Source organism: Ovis canadensis, chromosome 13, assembly GCF_042477335.2.
Source record: "Ovis canadensis isolate MfBH-ARS-UI-01 breed Bighorn chromosome 13, ARS-UI_OviCan_v2, whole genome shotgun sequence".
Taxonomy (NCBI): domain Eukaryota; kingdom Metazoa; phylum Chordata; class Mammalia; order Artiodactyla; family Bovidae; genus Ovis; species Ovis canadensis.
Window position 1 is genome coordinate 40301839 of NC_091257.1, and position 22298 is coordinate 40324136.

Here is a 22298-nt window from a genome sequence, read left to right on the forward strand (position 1 = left end):
ATCTTGCCCCTCTGCCTTTGGAACATGACACGTGGAGTCTACACCTGCAACTTACTACCACCAGTTCTCCTGAGCCCTGCATTCTGTGCCATCACTCTCTGAAATGATAATCACCTCTGAGTCATAAAAATAAAAATGATAGTGACAATGTCTAATATTCATGGGAACTTATTAGGACTCAAGGGCTATGCGAAGGGCTTTATATACCTGTGTGGTTTGTGCTCAGGCGTGTCCGACTCTCTGTGACCCCATGACCTATAGCCTGCCAGGCTCCTCTGTCCATGGGATTTTCCAGGCAAGATTACTAGAGTGGGTTGCCATTTTCTATTCCAGGGGATCTTCCTGACCCAGAGATTGAACCTGGGCCTTTTGCATCTCCTGAATTGGCAGGTGCAGTCTTTTACCACGGCACCACCTGGGAAGCCCTCTTTATATTCCTACTTCTCAGCTAATGCAAAAATATAGAAAGACAGGGGCTGGGGAGGAATGGAGAGCATCATGAGGAGCAAGAAGAATGAATCAGTGCTCTGGTTTTGAGACAGATCAGGAACTCTAGACTAAGTACCATCTACCCAATATTCCAATTGCTACAGATACAGGGTGTCTGAGGGCAAGAATCACTGGGATGGTAAAAAGCATATTCCTACCTCTTTTTGGGCAGTTTAGATACATGATGAATCTGTCTGAGAGATTAGAGTCAGTGGAGCGAGACTGTGAACTCTGTAAGGGTGACTGCATTTGTATTTACTGAAAAATACATTCCCAGTACCTTGCACCATGCCTGGCACAAGACAAGTGTTTACTATATTTTCCAATAACGTTTGTCAAATCTACTTTTTTGTTGGTTAAGATTCACCCCAGATTCTAATAAGTTGTATAACTATATTAATTTTCATTTAGGATAACTTTTCTAATTCTGTAGTTTCATAGTTATTTTAATGAGCAGTTGGGAGGAATTTTATATTTTTAAAAATCAGAAGTCACCTTAATGAATTTTATTTTTATTTCTTTGAGACATTTTTTTATGTGAACCATTTCCAAACTCTTCATTGAGTTTGTTACAATATTGATTCTATTTCATGTTTTGAAAAACATTTATTTCATGTTTTCAAGGCAGAGGGGATCATAGCTCCCCAACCAAAGATTGAACCTGACCCTCTGCTTTGGAAGGCCAAGTCTTAACCACTGGACCACCAGGGAAGCCCCAACCTTGATGAATTATATGATATTGTATCAAAGCTGAGGAATGGCTTTACTACAGGTCAATAAGACTACACACTTCATAAATGGAATCAGATGGTTAATGTATTGGAGTCAGAAATATGAAGGAGGAACATGATTTTGTGACTAATACTTCCCTTGCTCAGAGTCCATTTCTTATCTGTACCATGAACAAAATTACATCCACCCCCTTGGCTTAGGGGGTGTGTGTGTGTGTACATGTGTTGGGGGAGGAGGGGCTATAATCTGTCTAAAACTGCTTTGCAGACTGTGCATCCTGTATATATTTTGGATGTTTTGGCTGCTATCACTAGAATCATTTTCTGTCTCATATGCTAACCTATGTACAACATCTTTCTGTGACCAAGATTGCAATCACAAACTTTGTCCAGTGTTCCCAGAAACCACAGTACAGCCTTATAGTCAATTTCTCCACCAGATTCAAGGGTCCTGCTCTCTTTGGCAGGGAGAGAGTTACTGTCAGGAAAATCTTACTGCTGGATTGAGGACAAACCATTAAAAAGTTGCATAAGTCTTTGTCAGCTTCAAGTTGTTGTCCCGCAGGTGTTTTGCTCTGTTGACACAGCTCATGTTTGCCTTGCTTTATTTATTGCTCTTTCTTTTGGAAGAAATCATAGAGAAAACAGGACTCATCCCACGGGCGGAAACAGTTTCTCTATTGAGCTGCTGAGCTCCTTGGGAAAGAGAGAAGAAATCAATGAGATGCACGAATGAATAAAAAGTATTCAGCATCAAAACACACTAAAGACAGCAACGAAGATGCAGACTAGAAGAACTTGTGCCTGAGGAACTCTGGAGTGCCTGGAAATGGAGAGGAAACGTGAAAGCCAATTTGCTTAATTTTAATTGAGAAAGCAATGCTTAACCTCCAGTCATGTTCAAGGCTCTGAGGAAGATACAGAGAGGAGTAAAACAGTTCCTGCCCTCCCATTGTTTACAGCTGAACAGAGACAATGGAGTCAGCAAATCACAAGAAAGTGGCTGCCAGGACCTTCCTGGCAGGTCCAGTGGTTAGGACTCTGTGCTTCCAATGCAGGGGGCACGGGTTCGATCTCTGGTCGGGGAACTAAGATCCCACATGCTGCTTGGCCAAAAATAATAAAAAATAAACTTATGTGTCCTTGGTCTCATAATCCCAAGATTCTGTTTTTTTTTTTTTAAAAAGTGGCTGTCACCAGCATGCTACCCCCATTCTAGATCTTTACAATTATTAATTATATGAACATAATTTCTCAAACAGTGTATTTTCTTGAAAACACATGTTAAAATCTCATTCTCAAATAAAGGACTTAATGAGTTCAGTGAATAAAGTTTCAGAGAATAAGACTGAGTTGTCTGGGAAGAAATAAAGGTTTTAGGAAACCCAAGTAAGCTTCGGTCCAAACATCTGTCCCTGGGCTTACTGACGGCCCTTGGAAAGGCTGAGCATATAGGAAAGAGTCTTCTTTCTAATATGAAAGGCATATTTGTGTCCCGTGGAATGAGAGGTATGTGTGGTATGAGAGCGGGACCAAGGTCACGGCAGGGCTCCCAGCTCTAATGCATGTTTACTGACTTAGGTTCCTCTACATGGATCCTGGTTTGTTGGTTATTCACACTCACGACTTCTACTGCGTTTGTCCTATGGCACTTAATTATTCTTGTAATTTTTAATTATTCTTCCCTTTCTTCATCATTCTCTATCTTTGTTATAGTGGAGTTTCATTTCTTGAAGTTCATTCTATCTCATCTCCGTTTCAGTAACACGTTTTACAGACATGGTTCAGCAGTTTTCTTTTTTTTTTACTTCTTAGACCTTTTAACTCTTTGATGAAGTAAAGGCTTGAAATTTTTATACAACTTGTAAAAACAGATGCGTTTCAGTCTGAATAGATGTCATATATTTGGTGACTTGACAGAGTAGAAATTTAAAGCCTCCATAAAAAAATTAAATATTCAGAAACACAAGCTTTATAAGCAATCACTCATCATCTATCTGCTAATTACCCGACAAGACTAATATCTGTCTAATTTTTAAAGCAAGATATATGTGAAGTGCAGAAATTGGAAGCACACATTTTGATAAATTTTGACAAATGTATAAGCCCATGAAACCACCACCCCAATCAAGACAACGAACATTTCCATCAGTCCGGAAAGTTCTCTCATGTCTTGCAGTTAAGCCTCAACACCCAGGGGCAGTTACTGTTCTGACTCCTATCACTATGGACCCATTTTGCCTGTTCTTTAACTTCCTCTGTACAAAGACACGGTTCTTACATTTTTGTGACTGTCTTCTTTCACTCCACATCCTGTTTTAGAGATTGGTCGGTATGGTTGAATATGAATATACTGCATTCTATGAATATGCCACAATTTGTCCTTTCAACTGCTGACGGATCTTTGGGTTATTTCCAGTTTTTGACTGTTCTTAATTAACATTTACAACTAACCCAAGTCCACTTACAAGTAGTTCCCTCACAGACACCCACTGATCAATTCTTGGCTGCATACCTGATAGGGACCTTCTGCAGGCATCTGGGTTTCTCTTTTTCTGCAAAAATTTCTTCTCTGTTCCTCTGTCCTAAATATTCTAGTTCTCATGGTCTCTCTGGACCCTCAGTGCCATCTTCTCAGTTCAGGAAGTCAGCTGGGTTTTGCCTGGTTTTCTCTCTGTGTGTGCTGAAGTTGAAAAGCTCTCAAACTGTCAAGCTCATAAACCTCAGTCAGCAGCCATGGCACACCCCTCATTTACTTTTTGCTTCTGAGCAATCCCTGTCCTTTGCCTGTTGCTCAATGTCTTCAGTCATTGCTTCCTCTGCTTTGTCTGTGTTGATTTACTGATTCATTTATCAATTTTCTGGTTGTTTGGTTGTTTCAGCTGGTAGTGTAAAACTGGGCTGGAAGCAGAAGTTTGTGTTTTATCATTTTTGATGCTATTTCAAATGGATTCTTACGCATTCGTCTTCCATTTGCTTGTTTCTAATACCTGGACATGCAACCAATTTTTTCCTGTCTTGATTTCCAAACAAGTACGGTTTTAACAAGATCATTGGCTCATTGGATTAAGGGAACAAGAAATCACAGATGAATGGACAAATTACTACCAAAGCTACATGGAGGAGATGGGACTTGAAAGACACATAGAATATACTGTAGATAAAAGCTTCAGCATGAACAAAGCACAGAAGAAGGCATAAGCAAGGATTCCAAGTTGTGCAATTTGAATGAAAGTTGGATTATGAGTAGAGGATTTGAGAAAACAAGTCTCTACACATATGATGGGCTTCCCAGGTGGCGCTAGTGGTAAAGAACTTGCCTGCCAAAACAGGAAAGGCAGGAGACAAAGGTTTGATCCCTGGGTCTGGAAGATCCCTTGGACAAGGAAATGGTAACCCACTCCAGTATTCTTGCCTGAAAAATCCCACTAACAGAGGAGCTTGGTGGGTTACAGTCCACAGGGTCGCAAAGAGTCAGACACGACTGAGGGACTAAACACACAACAGCAACATATACGATGCGTGTGTGTATACTCAGTTGCTTCTCTCCTCAGCTCCAAGAGCTTCTGTTCCCTCTTCTTCCTGATATTTATATTGATTTCATTTTCTTATTTCACATGACAAGAATAACCAGAGCAATTCTGGATAGTAGCAATTACTAAGGGAAGAAACACTAGGTATTTCCTTGCCTGCATGCTAAATCACTTCAGTCGTGTCCAACTCTTTGTGACCCTACAGACTGTAGCCCACCTGGCCCCTCTGTCCATGGGATTCCCCAGGCAAGAATACTGGAGTGGGTTGCCATGTCCTCCTCCAGGGGATCTTCCTGATCCAGGGATAGAATCCATATTTCCTGTGTCTCCTGCATTGCGGGAGGATTCTTTACGCTGAGCCACCGGGAAAGCCCTACATATATGATATATAAAACTTCTGTGCGAGAACCTTCATGGATCCTCCCAACCAGGTGAAGTCATTTGAAATAAGCTTAATTTCTCTTGCATGAAGTGCTAACAATTCTAATCAACTTTTTGTTTGCCTTTTCCTGCAATGTTCGTCTTCCCTACTAGGCTGAAAATTCAGCAAGAACAGGAATCATGCTTGTTTGTCTCACTGTTGTATTTCCAGCATTTAACAATGAATAGTCACTGAATGAATAAGTGGAACCAGGATAAGAAGTCTGAATTTGACTTCATATCCAATCAAAGTCTTTAAAAGTATGTGCTTTAGGAGAATGATTTAGGGAGATTTTTCTGGCAGCATGTAGTGAACGGATTAGAGAGGCAAGGATGAAGAGAAGCTATTGGAATAGTTTAAACAGGAGGCAAGGTAAGCCTGAACCAGTGATGTCACAGAATTCGGAAGGAAATAGACACAAAGCATTTTGTAGAGGGCAAACCAACAAAACATGAAAATCAAGGAGGAGAAGGAATAGGGGAGTCATTTATAGACCTGATATTTTGAGAGTGGGGAATTAGGAGGAAAACAGTGCCATTTATAGGAATGGCAATCTAATAGGAAGAGCTGGTTTGAGGGGGTGGCTGTCAATCTTGAGTGTTAATTATCTATGAGCTTTTTAAGTGGATCTATTGATCATGCAATTGGAAACAGTGTGGAAAAGAGAGCTTTTTCTCTCTCCCAGAAGAGAGCTGTGGGTTAAGGACACAGACACAAGAATCATCTTCTAAAGGGGAAACATAGCCCCAGGGAATGATGAAATTCTAGAGAGAGGGGAGAAGGAGGACGAGGAGAAGCCCAAAGAGATAGTTTCTGGAGCATTAACTTTTCAGAGGCAGGAGAAAGTCAACAAAAGATATAGATATATAAAGGTTTCTAAAGTTGGAAGTGTGTTACATTATGAAAGGAGTGAGTTTGAAGCCACCTAACTGAATATGCGGGGAGCCTGAGTAACGTAAAGACAGAAAGGGCCATTGACTTTGATCATTAGATCATGAACAAACTTCAAGATAATAGTACATGTATTCTAAGGAATAATCCATTAAGGCACAGGATGGGGCATTATTACCCCCAATGTGTAGATGAAGTAGCAGAATCTCAGAGGGTTCAAGTGGTTTTCTCAAGGCCACACAGACAGGAAGCCTCACAACTGGGTTTTACCCCAATGTCATCCCTGATACCTCCTCGAAACACCACACTGCAACCTATCCTTTCTAAGATTCTTCAGAAAAATGTATTTGTTCTCAGACCATTTTAATTCATCTCATTATTGCCTATTTCCCTAGTTCAGTTCAGTCGCTCAGTCATCTCCGACTCTTTGCAACTCCATGAATCACAGCACGCCAGGCCTCCCTGTCCATTACCAACTCCCGGAGTTCACTCAGACTCACGTCCATCGAGTCAGTGATGCCATCCAGCCATCTCATCCTCTGTCGTCCCCTTCTCCTCCTGCCCACAATCCCTCCCAGCATCAGAGTCTTTTCCAATGAGTCAACTCTTCACATGAGGTGGCCAAAGTACTGGAGTTTCAGCTTCAGCATCATTCCTTCCAAAGAAATCTCAGGGTTGATCTCCTTCAGAATGGACTGGTTGGATCTCCTTGCAGTCCAAGAGACTCTCAAGAGTCTTCTCCAACACCACAGTTCAAAAGCATCAATTCTTCGGCACTCAGCTTTCTTCACAGTCCAACTCTCACATCCATACATGACCACTGGAAAAACCATAGCCTTGACTAGATGGACCTTTGTTGGCAAAGTAATGTCTCTGCTTTTGAATATGCTATCTAGGTTGGTCGTATCTTTCCCTCCAAGGAGTAAGCATCTTTTAATTTCATGGCTATAGTCACCATCTGCAGTCATTTCCCTAGACCTGTGAAAGCATTTGGATCTTGCTAATATAAAGATTGATATTAGGATTTTGCTGGTGGTTCAGTGGTTAAAAATCTGCCTGTCAATGCAGGGGACATGGGTTCAGTCCCCGGTCAGGGAAGATCCTACATGCTTTGGGGGCAACTAAATCCGTCCACCACCACTACTGAGCCTGTCACCCTCCGCAAAGAAGCCAGTGCAATGAGGAGCCTGTGCAACACAGCTAGAGAAAGCCCGTGCACAGCGATGAAACCCCAGAGCAGCCAAAAATAAATTTAAAAAAATTTTTTTAAAGACTGATATTAGCTATTGTCAATAATTTAGAAGGAGTGAAGGCTCAAAATCCTTGTTTACCATCATAGGGTGTTGTCTCTTGAAATAACACAGGTATATAAATATTAGGGTATTTCTTTTTCTATTGGAGCAGAGAATACCAACTAAAGGGAAAGGTCGAATTTTTCTTATCAATTCTGTAAGTTTCCTTAGGTTTAAACCTGATGAAGGACTCAGGTAGGTATTAACTTACTTCATCTAATTAGTGACTTATAGTTATTATCTGAAAAGTCATATAAGAACATAAAAACCCACTTTATTATAGTACCATAAGGCCCAGAGCAGCATTGAGCTTATTGTCTCAAAGTTATTAAACATACATCCTGAAAGACACAGGTATGTGGCATGGGGTGGAGATAAGTCTCAAAGAATTCTGGTTTACTAAGTTACCTTTTATTTTTTTAACCTTAAGAAAGAAACTCATAGGAGATAGTTAAGGTGATAGGCTTGGTTGCTGTCTTAAGATATTAACTTGGGGACTTCCCAGTGGTACAGTGGCTAAGACTCAGCACTCCCAATGCAGGGGCTTGGGTTCAGTTCCTGGGTGGGGAACTAGATCTCACATGTTGGAACAAAGGGTCTGCATACTGCAAGTAAAGATCCCACATGCCACAGTGAAGATCAAAGAGTCCACGTGTTGCAACTAAAGACCCGGCACAGCCAAATGAATATTTGTTTGTTTGTTTGTTCCAAAAAGAAGCTAATATGAGATGCTAATATGTCCTGTTGTCATCTTCCAAAACTTCTGAAACAGATAAGTAGATAAACAAGAAAATAACTGTCCAACCTGCAGAATCTGTTGTTGGAATCTGTGAGTATAAGTTTGGGTCTGCTGATTTCTATGATGGACACTTACAGGCAGGAAGAACTGACCCCATCACAATCAACAGTTGTTAAGAGGCCAAAGGAGCTGGTTCATTTAGTTCACGCTTTAGAAAAGAGTTGCAGATATTGTCCCAAAGGCGTGATATGAAGGCCTCATGGAAGGCAGCCGGTCTGAGAAAGAGGGAGTTCTTTATCATGAGCTAATAAAGGTGTGGGCATGTTCTGAAAGATAGGCGTAAGCTGTCTAACTAGTGCCCCAGTGTGTAAAGCTCACACCAGAGTTTTGGGTAGTTTCATCCTTCTTTGAGAGGCTTCATTTGCTGGGTATGCCGACCCCTTTGACTAGCACTACAATTTCATTATGAATTGCTATGATTTGTCAGAAGAAAATAAAGATAATTTTAAGAGCATCTCCATGGATATTCACTTTTCCCTATTTCAAAAAGTAATGAGACAAGGCTACAGGCTGGGTTCCATTTTGGTCAAACTGCAAATATGTGACATTTTAGGAATCTTGGGCTATTTTATTCTTCACACCCATTTAATCACGGTTTGGTGACTGGGGTTTGGTGGAATAAAGCAGTGCTGTAGATTCAGGGCAGTTCTGTTTCTGGGCTTTTGTAACAGCTATGGTTTTAGGAGAGAATGGAAAAAATAAACACACTTAGTAACTCAAAGGCCAGCTGCTTGAAAACTGGCTTGGACATTCTGAATTCATCACCATGACTTTTTCTATTTTCTTCTTGTTGTTGTCCTAAATTGTAAACAGATTTGTGTGGATTCTTCTCTTGTATATTTATATTTGGGGAAGAAGCAGGCTGGGGCATTCCTCTTTTCTGCATTTATATAAACTTCAGAAATCTAAAAATATAAGGTCCAGATTTTCTACTGACTAAAAACTAAGAGCAAAGAATTGAAAGAAATGTAACTGATTATGGGTAACTTTTCCTTCCATTGTAAGTGAACCTAGTTAACAGTATCCTTTACCCTAAATAACACCCTCTAGTATGTCAAAGCAGAGAAGGCAATGGCAACCCACTCCAGTACTCTTGCCTGGAAAATCCCACGGACAGAGGAGCCTGGTAGGTTGCAGTCGATGGGGTCGCGAAGAGTCGGACACGACTGAGGGACTTCACTTTCACTTTTCACTTTCATGCATTGGAGAAGGAAATGGCAACCCACTCCAGTGTTCTTGCCTGGAGAATCCCAGGGACAGGGGAGCCTGGTTGGCTGCCGTCTATGGGGCTGCACAGAGTCGGACACGACTGAAGCGACTTAGCAGCAGCAGCAGTGTGTCAAAGAGCTTTAGAAAATATTAATTTAGATGCAGAAACCTCAACTGTGTGGACTTGTATTATAAGGGAGCAAGAGAAATGTTTTTTAAAAATATATTTGTTTGACTGTGCCAGGTATCATCTGGGGCATACAGGATCATTTTTAGTTGTGGGATCTAGTTCCCTAACCAGGGATCAAACCAAGGCCCCCTGCACTGGGAACATGGAGTCTTAGCCACTGAACCAACACATACATAATTTTGGAGAAGCAGTAAAAATGAAGGTACTGTGTATATTTGGGAGACAACTCACCAAAATTTATTCTTTTCTTCTGCTTAAAGTACTCTGACATTTTTTTTTGGGGGGGGGGGGCCGGGTAATCTCTTTGTGAATCTGTTATAAATTAGTCATGAAATTATAGCAATTACAGTGGAATTGATCCAGGCATGGGCCTGATTGGCTTAAACCCAGAACATTCTATCTTTCTGGCCATAAGGATTACTTAGGGACAAAGATCATCAATTATGGATCAGTGAGACATGTCTATACAGAGTGTAAGTCTTTGGAGAAGTTATTTCCCTCACTCTTCTCACTACTCCCTCTCCTCTCACCAAATTCTTCCTCTGATGGAAAGGTCTGGAATAACTAGAGCTATTGTTACAACGAATGAATCTGGCCTTAAGACAAACTGAGTCACTGGGTGGAGGGGAGGGTAGACATAAGAAAGAAACAGATACCAGGAGTAGGTGCCTACTTGGCCTTAAGAACCCTGAGTCAAGTCATGGATTATCCAGTTACATGAACCAATAAACTCCCCACTCTTTCACTCTTTGGTTAAGTCATTTTGGGCCAAGGTTTCTTCTACTTGCAACCAAAAGCATCCTGATAGCTCCAAAGGGGTTGAATTACAATGTTGTCACTGGAAATTTCCAATAGAAATTTCTGTGATGATGAACATAGTCCGTAAATGCACTGATCAATATGGTAGCTACATGTGTCTACTGAGTTGCAGGTGGTGATTGAGGAACTAAGCTTTCAGTTTAATCAGTTAAAATTAAAATTTCAATACAGCTATCCCCCAGAGTAGGAAATGGCAACCCACTCCAGTATTCTTGCCTGGAGAATCCCATAGTCAGGAGCCTGGCAGGCTACAGTCCATAGGGTCGCAAGAGTGGGACACAACTTAGCGACTAAACCACCACAGTAGCTACTATTTTGGACACCACATCACTAAATGTCTTTAAGACCTCTGATAGTTCTAACATTGTATGATTTTATGAGTGTACTCAGTGCACATAAATAACACCCACAAATAGATCCAAATGTTACCTAAACTAAAATCTATTGCCAGTACACACAAGACATCTGATTTCCAGTAAAACTGGATATATTAGATTTATGTGTCCATTTAAAGCTGCTGCTATAGCAGCTAATTTATGAGCAGATGATAAAAAGATCAACGTGCACTACTTCTTTCCATATTAGACATTTTATAGCTGGGAAGACTTGGACAAAATACATAAACTCTCTAACAATATTTTGAGGATTAAGTGAGATAATACATGTAAAAGATTTGGGATAGACTCTTGCCCAGAGTAAATGTCAGTGAATGGCAGCTATATCTGCCACCACCACTATTGCTCAAGAGGGACACTGATGACCAAATGTCACTCCCACGCCCTTAGTATCTAGAAACACCTCTATCTGAGTAGACTAGTGACAGGTTACTGAGATACTGAGATTGGAAAAGGCTTAGAGAGCAAGTCATCCAAGGAGATATATTAATAGTTGCAGAGGGTTAAATTAAGTATCAGCCATCAAAGTGACCAGGAAGTTAGTATAGGACAGAAATTAAAACCAAGACCTCCTGGCTTGAAATTCAGGGCCCTATGTATTTCCTTATTGTTGTTTAGTCACTAAGTCACGTCCGACTCTCTGCGACCCCATGGACTATAGCCCGCCAGGCTCCTCTGTTCATAGGATTTCTCCAGCAAGAATACTGGAGTAAGTTGTCATTTCCTCCTCCAGGGGATCTTCCGGACCCAAAGATCGAACCTGCGTCTCCTGCATTGGCAGGCAGATTCTTTACTGCTGAGCCACCAGGAAAGCCCTATAAAAATAAATAAATAAAATAAAGTTGCTCAGTCGTGTCCAACTCTTTGCGACCCGTGGACTGTAGCCCACCAAGCTCCTCCGTTCATGGGATTCTCCAGGCAAGAATAATGGAGTGGGTTGCCATTTCCTTCTCCAGGGGATCTTCTTTATTTGATTTCACAATTTTCTAGATTTTTCAAACTTCCTAGAATTCTCTATTCACCTTAGCAAACAAGTTAATACTGGTGATTTATGGAAAACTCCATCTTTTACAATAAGATAAGCTTCTCAAGACCTTTTAATCTCAAGGCTGTCTCTAGATTCACTCTTTAAGAAGTGATCAAAGACTTTGGCTGTCAAGGTTATTGAATGTTTGAAGCATAGTTGTTTGAAAGTGAAGTGAAAGTGAAAGTTGCTCAGTCATGTCCAACTCTCTGCGACCCGATGGACTGACTATACAGTCCATGGAATTCTCTAGGCCAGAATACTGGAGTGGGTAGCCTTTCCCTTCTCCTGGGGATCTTCCCAACCCAGGGATAGAACCCATGTCTCCCACATTGAAGGTGGATTCTTTACCAGATGAAGCCCAAGGATCCTGGAGTGGGTAGCCTATCCTTTGGGGATCTTCCTGACCCAGGAATCAAACCAGGGTCTCCTGCATTGCAGGTGGATTCTTTGCCAACTGAGCTATCAGGGGAAATATTTCAAAATTCAACACTGTTCAGATCTCTTTCTCTATATTAAAAAAAATTTTTTTTTCAAGTTCTTAGTACTGTATTATTATGGTCAAAGGCAGAATTAGAACATAAATCCCTTACCAGATCACAGATTTTCCTCTTCCCTCTCTTGTTGAAGGGCTACCCTTTTTTTGTTTTCAAAATGGAGCAAACAAGGTCTAAAACCAAAATCCCTGCCGATTTAATATTCAGCAATATTTAATAATAGCTCATCTATGGGTCAAGATGACAGAACACAGCCCACCCACAATTTATTACTAAATAAGCTCCACACCTCCAAGCTTGGAAGGTTCAAAGTCATTCCAATTCTTCTCTCTGATTTTGCAGCTGAATTACCTCATTAAAAATTATTATTAGATTGCTATTCCTATCAGATTGTGATCAATATTTTACGCAGGAAGATCTGAATGAGAAGGTGAGACTCCCACATGAGTTAATTTTGCATTATATTGCTTCTATAGCTTTAAGATCTGTATCTTTTAAGCTACTCTATGAAATTAAGTACAAGTGTTTTGAAGGAAATATCTGATTTGCAAAGACTTTTCTGTCCATGGGTGTAAAAAAAGGAAAAACGTATTCCTAGGGCTGCCACATTTCTTCCCTTCTCATAAGAAAATTTAAGAGAGGGGCTTCCCTGGTGGTTCAGGGGCTAAAACACTGTGCTTCCAAAGTAGGAAGTCTGGGTTCGATCCATGGTCAGGAAGTTAGATCCCACACATCGCAACTAAGAGTTCACATGCTGCAACTAAAGATTCAGCATGCTGCAATTGAGACACGGTGCAGCCAGATACATAAATAAATATTTTTAAAACAGAAGGTTTAGAGGAACAAATTTTCTCCAAATAAATGTGTACCTTTGTCAATTAGGGGTTAAATTGGCTTTGAGTGACTAGAGTGGAAACTAATGATGAATTTCAGAATAATTTCTGGGAAGTGTCACCCAAGCTCCAAAAAGGAGACTGTAAGTTTTGAGAACATAATCCAATGGGAAGTTGGGGACATTCAATATTTCAAACATATTTAAAATATTTATTTCTTGGCCGTGCCATGAAGCATGGCGGGATCTTTGCTCTCCTGCCAGGGATCAAACCCATGCCTCTGGCAGTGGAAGCACAAAGTCTTGACCACTGGACTTTCAGGGAGGTCCCCTCGATCAAGCTTAAAGTTTGAATGATACTGGCTCAAACATTTTTTTTAAACACTATATGGGCAACAGCATATGTTGCCCATAATTCAATTCATGGGCACCAGCACAAAATAAAATAACAGATTCTAGAAATATAATAATGAAGGTTATATGAAAAACTTTAAAATGTAAAGGACTAATGCACACGAAAGGCTACCAGGCATATTCAGGAGGATATCTGAATAGTGATAGCCAAAAAAATGTCCTATTGGAAAAATAAATGTGATGGTTGATATACATACATGAAGGATGCAATAGGTCAATGTTAATCATATCCTCCATTGCATTTTTTCACTTTGAAAGCACTGAGAGATCCAGTAGTGAGTCATAATGGTTACTTCCAAGCGAGATCAATTTTGAAGGAGCCCTATTTCTGAGACTAACTGATAAATGTCATTTGTAATGGGAAACATTTGCTTTCTGGCTAGTTAAGAGCATTTAGGTAGACAGTAATGCATTGCAGCTGAAGGGTGGAGCTCCTCTAAAAAGAAGTATATTTTTTCTTTGCCAAATATAATGAAAAAAGTACAACTTCCAACTGCCCCACTATTGATACTCATTCAAGAAAGATTCTTGCAATATGACTCTTTCACAGGAAAGAAAAAACACTGGAAAATCAGAAGAGCAGATTATTACAGTTCAATAAACAGTGAGGAGTTTTAAGAAGAATAATCAAGATTTATCACTATAGAAACGAAGACACAAGCGAAAACAAAGAATAGATACGGTTTACAGGAAAGTCAGTGTATTTTTACACACATGTTAGAATGGGCTAGTTTTTGTTCTAGTTAAAAAAAAAAAAATCCTAAATAAATCCTAAATCTCAGGTGCCCTAGACAATAACTTATTGTTATTTTTCACTTGCTCCATGTCTGACGTGGGTTTGGAAGGCAGGTGTGCTCCTCTGTGTCACCAGTACTTCCCTGATCAACGTGGGAAGGGGGTTAAAGCTCTACAGTACCTGCCCCGGCAAGGAAATGCCTCCGCTTACAAGCGACACATGTCCCTTTCATTTCATTGGCCGAAGCCAGTCACACAGTCATGACTAATTTCAATATAGTGAAATGCAATTCTGTCATATGCTTGCTTGGAGCAAGGAGATCATATTTGTGAACAGTTTTAATGGCTATCACATCACTTTTTTGTGTAGTTTTTTTTTTTTTTTTTTACTTTTTTAGTTTGTATTGGGGTATAGCTGATTGACAATGTTGTCAGGTTAACAGTGAAGATGCTCAGCCATACATATACGTGTATCCAGTCTCCCCCAAACTCCCCTCCCATCCAGGCTGCCACATAACATTGAGCAGAGTTCTCTGTGCTATAAGTAGCACACTGTGGTTATCCATTATAAATACAGTAGTGTGTACATGTCCATCCCAAACTCCCTACTGTCCCCTCCCCCCAACCTTACCCCCTGGCAACCACAAATTCATTCTCTTAGTCTGTATCACATCATATTTGATGAAGGAAAAACTGGTTGTCGACAAGGACTATTACATGCAAGGTGAGTCCGACAACCAGAATCACAATAGTCCAACATGTAAGGAGAATACCAACAATAGGAAGGTATTTAGTGTCTTCAAAAGCATAACTTTCACAGTTACTGCTAATCAATATATTAACATTAGAATCTAGAAAACATATCATGTAGGTAGAACAGGATACAAGTAGTTGTGACAAATGGTCCCAACATACATTTCAGGCAAAACTAGACTGGTCTGCTAGTACCATATATTCTCCATATGCTTAGTTAGCAAGTCAAAGACATTTTCTAATGAATTTATTAGGAAGCATGGTCTTTGTTTGACTTTTTTAATTTTTTTAACCCAGAGGAAACCTTCACCCTCATTGGGAGCACAGATAAAATCTCAGGCAGTACCATGGCATAAAAAGCAAACTGGATCTGAGCCTCTTGGACTGGGATTGGAGGCCCAATATTCCCACAGTGGGCCTGAAATATTGCAGAAACCCTGGAAAATGCTAGATTGCTGCTTCAAGAACACTTTTCAAAGGAAAGAAGTTGTCTCTTTGTCAAACAATGCAAGTTTTCATTTCAAAAAGCCAAGAATTATGGATAGACATAAAGACTGTCATCAGTTCAGTTCAGTTGTTCAGTGGTGTCCGATTCTTTGCGACCCCATGGAATGCAGCACGCCAGGCTTCCCTGTCCATCACCAACTCCTGGAGCTTGCTCAAACTCATGTCTATCGAGTCAGTGATGCCATCCAACCATCTCATCCTCTGAAGTCCCCTTCTCCTCCTGCCTTCAATCTTTCCTAGCATCAGGGTCTTTTCCAATGAGTCAGTTCTTTGCATCAGGTGGCCAAAGTATTGGAATTTCAGCTTCAGCATCAGTCCTTCCAATGAATATTCAGGACTCACTTCCTTCAGAATGGACTGGTTGGATCTCCTTGCAGTCCAAGGGACTCTCAAGAGTCTTCTTCAACCTCACAGTTCAAAAGCATCAATTCTTCGGTGCTTAGCTTTCCTTATGGTCCAACTCTCACATCCATACGTGACCATTGGAAAAACCATAGCTTTGACTAGATGGATCTTTGTCAGCAAAATAACGTCTCTGCTTTTTAATATGCTGTCTAGGAGACTGTCATACAGAGTGAAGAAGGTCAGAAAGAGGAAAACAAATATCATATATTATCACTTATATGTGGAATTTAGAAAAATGGCACAGATGAACCTATTTACAAAGCAGCAATAGAGATACAGATGCAGAGAATAAATTTATGGATCCCAAGGTGGGGAGGGAGAGAGGAATGAACTGAAAGGTTGGGACTGACATATACACTACATATAAAATAGACAACTACTGAGAACCTGTTGTACAGGGAATTCTGTTCAGTTCTCTGCAGTGACCTAAATGGGAAAGAAATCTAAAAAAGAGGGAATATAGGTTTATGTATAACTGATTTACATTGCTACACAGCAGAAACTAACAATGTGGCAAAGCAACTCTAATAAAAATTAATTTTTTTAAAAGTCAAGAATTACAAGAGTGACAATGGGACTTTCAGTTCATTTCTATGTTAATCTATTTACTATGTTTTTGCAGCCATGAAATTAAAAGACGCTTACTCCTTGGAAGGAAGGTTATGACCAACCTAGATAGCATATTCAAAAGCAGAGACATTACTTTGCCAACAAATGTCCATCTAGTCAAGGCTATGGTTTTTCCAGTGGTCATGTATGGGTGTGAAAGTTGGACTGTGAAGAAAGCTGAGCACCGAAGAATTGGTGCTTTTGAACTGTGGTGTTGGAGAAGACTCTTGAGAGTCCTTTGGACTGCAAGGAGATCCAATCAGTCCATTCTAAAGGAGATCAGTCCTGGGTATTCTTTGGAAGGACTGATGCTAAAGCTGAAACGCTAAAGGAATGGACAGAGGATGAGATGGCTGGATGGCATCACTGACTCGATGCGCGTGAGTTTGGCTGATCTTTGGGAGTTGGTGATAGACAGGGAGGCCTGGCATGCTGCAGTTCATGGGGTCGCAAAGAGTCAGACACAACTGAGCGACTGAACTGAACTTAACTAACAGGTAGCACAATATGTATCCTCCAATTTAATTATGTGATTATTGGGACAGTATTATTTGCATCTGTGACTGTGCTATATAGACCTTAATATAACATATGTGTATATGTGTATGACTGAGACACAGTTTCACAAAATCTAACTTGTCTTTACTCCATACATGGAAATTAAAATTACACAAAATTAAAAGATGCTTGCTCCTTGGAAGAAAAGCTATGACAAACCTAGACAGCATATTAAAAAGCAGAGACATTACTTTGCCGATAAAGGTCTGTATAGTTAAAGCTATGGTTTTTCCAGTAGTCATGTATGGGTTTGAGAGCTGGACCATAAAGAAGGCTGAATACCGAACAATAGGTGCTTTTGAATTGTGATGCTGGAGAAGACTCTTGAGAGTCCCTTGGACTGCAAGGAGATCCAACCATTAAATCCTGAAGGAAATCAATCCTGAATATTAAACCTAAAGGAAACCATTAAATCCTAAAGGAAATCAATCCTGAATATTCACTGGACTGGTGCTAAAGCTGAAGCTCCAGTACTTTGGCCAACTGATGAGAATAACTGACTCATTAGAAAAGACCCTGATGCTGGGAGAGATTGAGGGCAGAAGAAGGGGGAGACAGAGGATAAGATGGTTGGATGGCATCACCAACTGAATGTACATGAGTCTGAGTAAACTCTGGGAGATAGTGAAGGACGCGGTCGCCTGTCTACCCTGTCTACCCTGGGGCAGTCCATGGGGTCACAAAGAATTGGACATGACTGAGAGACTGAACAACACCACGCAATAATTCTGACAGGTTCTTTTCTATACTTATTTTAAAATGCTGATTTCAACCCACTACATTGTTTCACTAAAGGATCACGACCTCAGTCTGAAAATCCTGACTTGAGGGAAGTTTCTAGTTGGTCTGCCCTAGGGATCTAGCCTGTGAAATATTTCTCCTGGTGGTTTGATTTAGGACATTGACTGAACACCGATTGTCACTGATCATGTTTGTAGACAGATGATATCAGACCGGAAGATGTAGCTAACATAGCCTTAGTAGGCTGCAACAGTGGATCCAAGAAAACGGGCTGTGTTTTCAAAAAGTTAAAGGTATAAGCCTACACTACATTAAGTGATGTAAGTCATATATTCCCAATAGGGGACATATTTTAAAATTTGTTTCATCTTTGTAGAAGGAGTTATGATTTGAAAATAGAACATATGGGAAAGATTTCAGGATTTTAATTTAGTACAAGCAGGATCCAAGTCATCAGGGTTAAGTGATTGCCAAAATAACCAGGTGAAAAGCAATCAGACGAAGAGTCCCTGAGAACCTTTCCTGAGGCCAGAGTTTACCTGGCTGTTTGCATTTACTTCTCAGAAGCACATTTTGACCAGAGGGACAATGACAAATTAGAACAAGGACACATGAGGTAGGGGAAGAACCACATCACATGAAGGACAGTTGAAGGAGTGCAGGGTGTGGAATCTGAAAATGCAAGACAAAGGAATTTCCAGTGGTCACGTATGGATGTGAGAGTTGGACCATAAAGAAGGCGGAACGCTGAAGAAGTGATGCTTTTGAACTGCGGTGCTGGAGAAGACTCTTGAGAGTCCCTTGGACAGCAAGGAGATCCAACCAGTCCATCCTAAAGGAAATCAGTCCTGAATATTCACTGGAAGGACTGATGCTGAAACTGAAGTTCTAATACTTTGGCCACCTGATGCAAAGAACTGACTCATTGGAAAAGACCCTGATGCTGAGAAAGACTGAAGGCAGGAGGAGAAGGGGACAACAGAGGATGAGATGGTTGGATCACTGACTCGATGGACATGAGTTTGAGCAATTTCTGGGAGCTGGTGATGGACAGGGAATCCTGGCATGCTCCATTCCATGGGGTCGCAAAGAGTTGGACATGACTGAGCAACTGAACTGACTGAAAGGAATAGTGGTCTTCAAGTATCAGAAAATCTGATATGAATCACACGAAAGAAAGATGACACTTGGTCCCTTGTCTCCCAGAAGGCAGAATCATTCATTCATTCATTCATTGAACAAACTTGTTGAGCACCTATTACTTTTTATTAAGCCAAGTTTTAGAAGTCCAGGAATAAAAGGAACTCAAAAACCACACTGTCCAGTGGGCATGAAGGACACATCCCAGCTTTCTGAAACTTGCATGTATGTCTCTTGTGGCAGCAGCGTTCACTGGGCAGGCATAGCCCCCTTATAATGCGTCACCTTCTGTGTGGGATCATTTATTGTCCAGACTCAAGGTCTGTACCATGTCCCTGACCAGGCTCAACCAGCAAAAATCTTTCAAAAGCCCCCAGTTACCTCTAGAATAAGATCTAAAATCCAAAGGGCACCCAAGGCTTGTTTTCAAAATCTCTTTTTTCATCAATGTCTCCTGCCACCCCCTACCCCAGCCATTTTAAATTAAGTTCAGTTTCCTAAATGCACTGTGCTCTCTCACTGCCTTCCAATGCTGTATGCCCGTCATCATCACCAGCCCCTGGCTGACTTCTGTGTTTCCACTATGACAACGCAGTTACCCGCCGACTTCAGGAGGCCCCTGTGACTCCTGCTGGCCAGGTTCCATGAACCCTCCTCTGTGCTCCAGGGTACACAGTCCCCCTTTGTTACTTATCCTAGTGAACTGTCACTTACCTAGAAGCTCTGTGAAGACTGGAATGTTTTCTCTTGGTATCTCAGCACCGGGTGCAGTGGGTGGCACAGAGCTGGTCTTCAAAAATGCCTGTTAAATATATCAACGAATGAAGGGTTCCGATTGCACCAAGAGATTAAGTATTCCTTAAAACAACTTTTAATAGAGTATCATCTATAAAAATATTGAGTCACTATGTTGTACACCTGAAACTGATATTGTAAATCAATGATACTTCAATTTAAAATAAAACAAGTAAGCATTTCCAAAGATAGAACTGTTCATTGACTTTCAACTTTTGACAATGAATCTAAACAGAGGAATCGTGAGAGAACTCTTTAGAAACTCACTTCTAAGGTCAAGACCACCATGGACCTCTAGGCAACAGGAGCCCGAAGTGAGTCAGGTAACAGGAAGCACGCCCTGAAACTTGCTCCCCAGGGACGCGAAGAGAGGATGAGGAGGGATTGTTGACAGTCATCATCAGAAGGTGATCTCAATTTGCTGCTCTGTGAGTTGTCCTGGCATCGCAGGGGGCATCCAGCCTTTCTCTCCTACAAGAAGGCTGGCACCGGGCAGTCCATGCGTCAGGGCAGTAAAACAATCCCGCATGAAGGGCAGCACGTTGTCCGTGGGCCGTGCCAGCCTGAAGAAACAGTGCTGCCTTTGAGAGACACAAAGAGCCACTGTCCTTGCCTCTTTTTTTCTTCTTCAAAAACTGTCAGAGTCCAAAACTCGCTGCAGAGATAACAAAGGCTCCTCGCAGACTGAGCAGAAGGCTGTAGCCGTTCCACCTGTAGAACCCCAGCCAAAACCACCCCACAGCCCACAAGATTAAGGTAGTCAAGCATCCTTTTCACCTGGTCCATAATCTGAAAGAAAAATAAGCTTTGCTGAAAAAAAAATAGAATGCTCCCCCCTTTTTTTTCTGTGCCCTTATTGGTTCAGGACTGCCCTGTTCACATCCATGGAGTGAATCAGCTTCTGCATGCCAGGATGTCTCCTTGGTAATACACACCCTACTTGCTGGTGTTTTTCATGATGCTGCCATTATATCCATGTACTATAAAAGCCTGAGGAGTTATTTTAGCAAAGACTGAAGAACCATCCACAGAGTAGGTCCTGTGCTAAATGGGAGGTTGGACTGATTGACGACTGAGATCCCTTCCTGGTTCTGTAATTAGAAGGCAGGGAGAGGGAACATGTAATTCATTCAAGTCTGTGGTCACCCGGTAGTCACATTAATAACGCAAATGGCTCAAATGTGGACAGTGCTGCCAAGGAGTCAAGTGCAGAGGGCAAGGGCAGTTAGGAGAGAACAGAGGAAAGAGGAAGGCTAAGAGACAGGGCTGCAGTTAAGAAGAAAGTTGACATCAGTCTACACTGGGCACGCACTGTGTTTCAGGCAGGCGCTCACAACACAGGTGAAAAGCAAATTGCTTTGAGACGAGCAGTGAAAACGAGACCTGTACTCAGGCTACAGCAACGCAATAGGCTGGGGGGTCATGGTGCGTCCGTGCAGGGAGCACAGCATGTCTGGAGGCAGATAAAATAAAGCTTCTTCAATGAGGCAACGAGCGAGCTTAAGCTTAAGAATGAACAACAGCTGATTTAATTTGGGAGGAGGGGGCGGGAGAAGAGTCAACACAAAAAGGACAGCAAAAGCTAAGCTGTAAAGCATGTGAGATCATGGCAGACACAGAGAGTTGCAGGCAGTTCCTGGGCATGGCTGGTGCAGAGGACACCTGTGAAAAGACAGCAGAAGTACTGGGAAACAGGGAGCTACCTGAACTGTGAAGGTCTCTCCTGCCATGCATAGCGGTGGGGGATTTACTATCAGTGTTGGGAAGACAGGGGTCCCAGAGCCCCAGGGAAGAACCGCTTCCTGGCAGGGACCTGTGGAGTGGGCAAAACTTCAGAGAGGGCAAGAGACTATAGGCACTGGACTTCCCAGGCTAACAGAAACAGGAGAGAAGGGGGCTGGGCACAACCTTTAAGAGAATGACCTAGCCATCGACATTATGACAAAAACTGGTTAGAACCAACATGGCGGAAGATTCAACTGCCAGTGGACCTTGAACTTCATTATACGCTCTCTGTAATGTGTTAGCATTACAAATTGCCAACATCGGTTGGATCATCGAAAAAACTAGAGCGTTCCAGAAAAACATCTACTTCTGCTTTATTGACTACACCAAAGTGGATCACAACAAACTGTGGAAAATTCTTCAAGAGATGGGAATACCAGACCACCTGACCTGCCTCCTGAGAAATCTGTACGCAGGTCAAGAAGCAACAGTTAGAACTGGACATGGAACAACAGACTGGTTCCAAATTGGGAAAGGAGTACATCAAGGCTGTATATTGTCACCCTGCTTATTTAACTTCTATGCAGAGTACATCATGAGAAATGCCAGGCTGGATGAAGCACAAGTAGGAATCAAGATGGCCAGGAGAAATATCAATAACCTCAGATATGCAGATGACACCACCCTTATGGCAGAAGGCGAAGAAGAACTAAAGAGCCTCTTGATGAAAGTGAAAGAGGAGAGTGAAAAAGTAGTTTAAAAGTCAACATTCAGAAAACTAAGATCATGGCATC

At 41.4% G+C, this 22298-nt stretch overlaps 1 long non-coding RNA gene across 1 annotated transcript; it reads right to left on the bottom strand.

Moving 5' to 3' along the window:
- Positions 1-987: 987 nt before the first annotated feature.
- On the bottom strand, positions 988-20870 carry LOC138417405 (uncharacterized). Its single transcript, XR_011248108.1, has 3 exons — positions 20047-20870; positions 19699-19786; positions 988-1916 (listed from the first exon to the last, which is right to left on the bottom strand). It is a non-coding gene; the product is annotated as an uncharacterized lncRNA (long non-coding RNA).
- Between the last annotated feature and the right edge of the window lie 1428 nt (positions 20871-22298).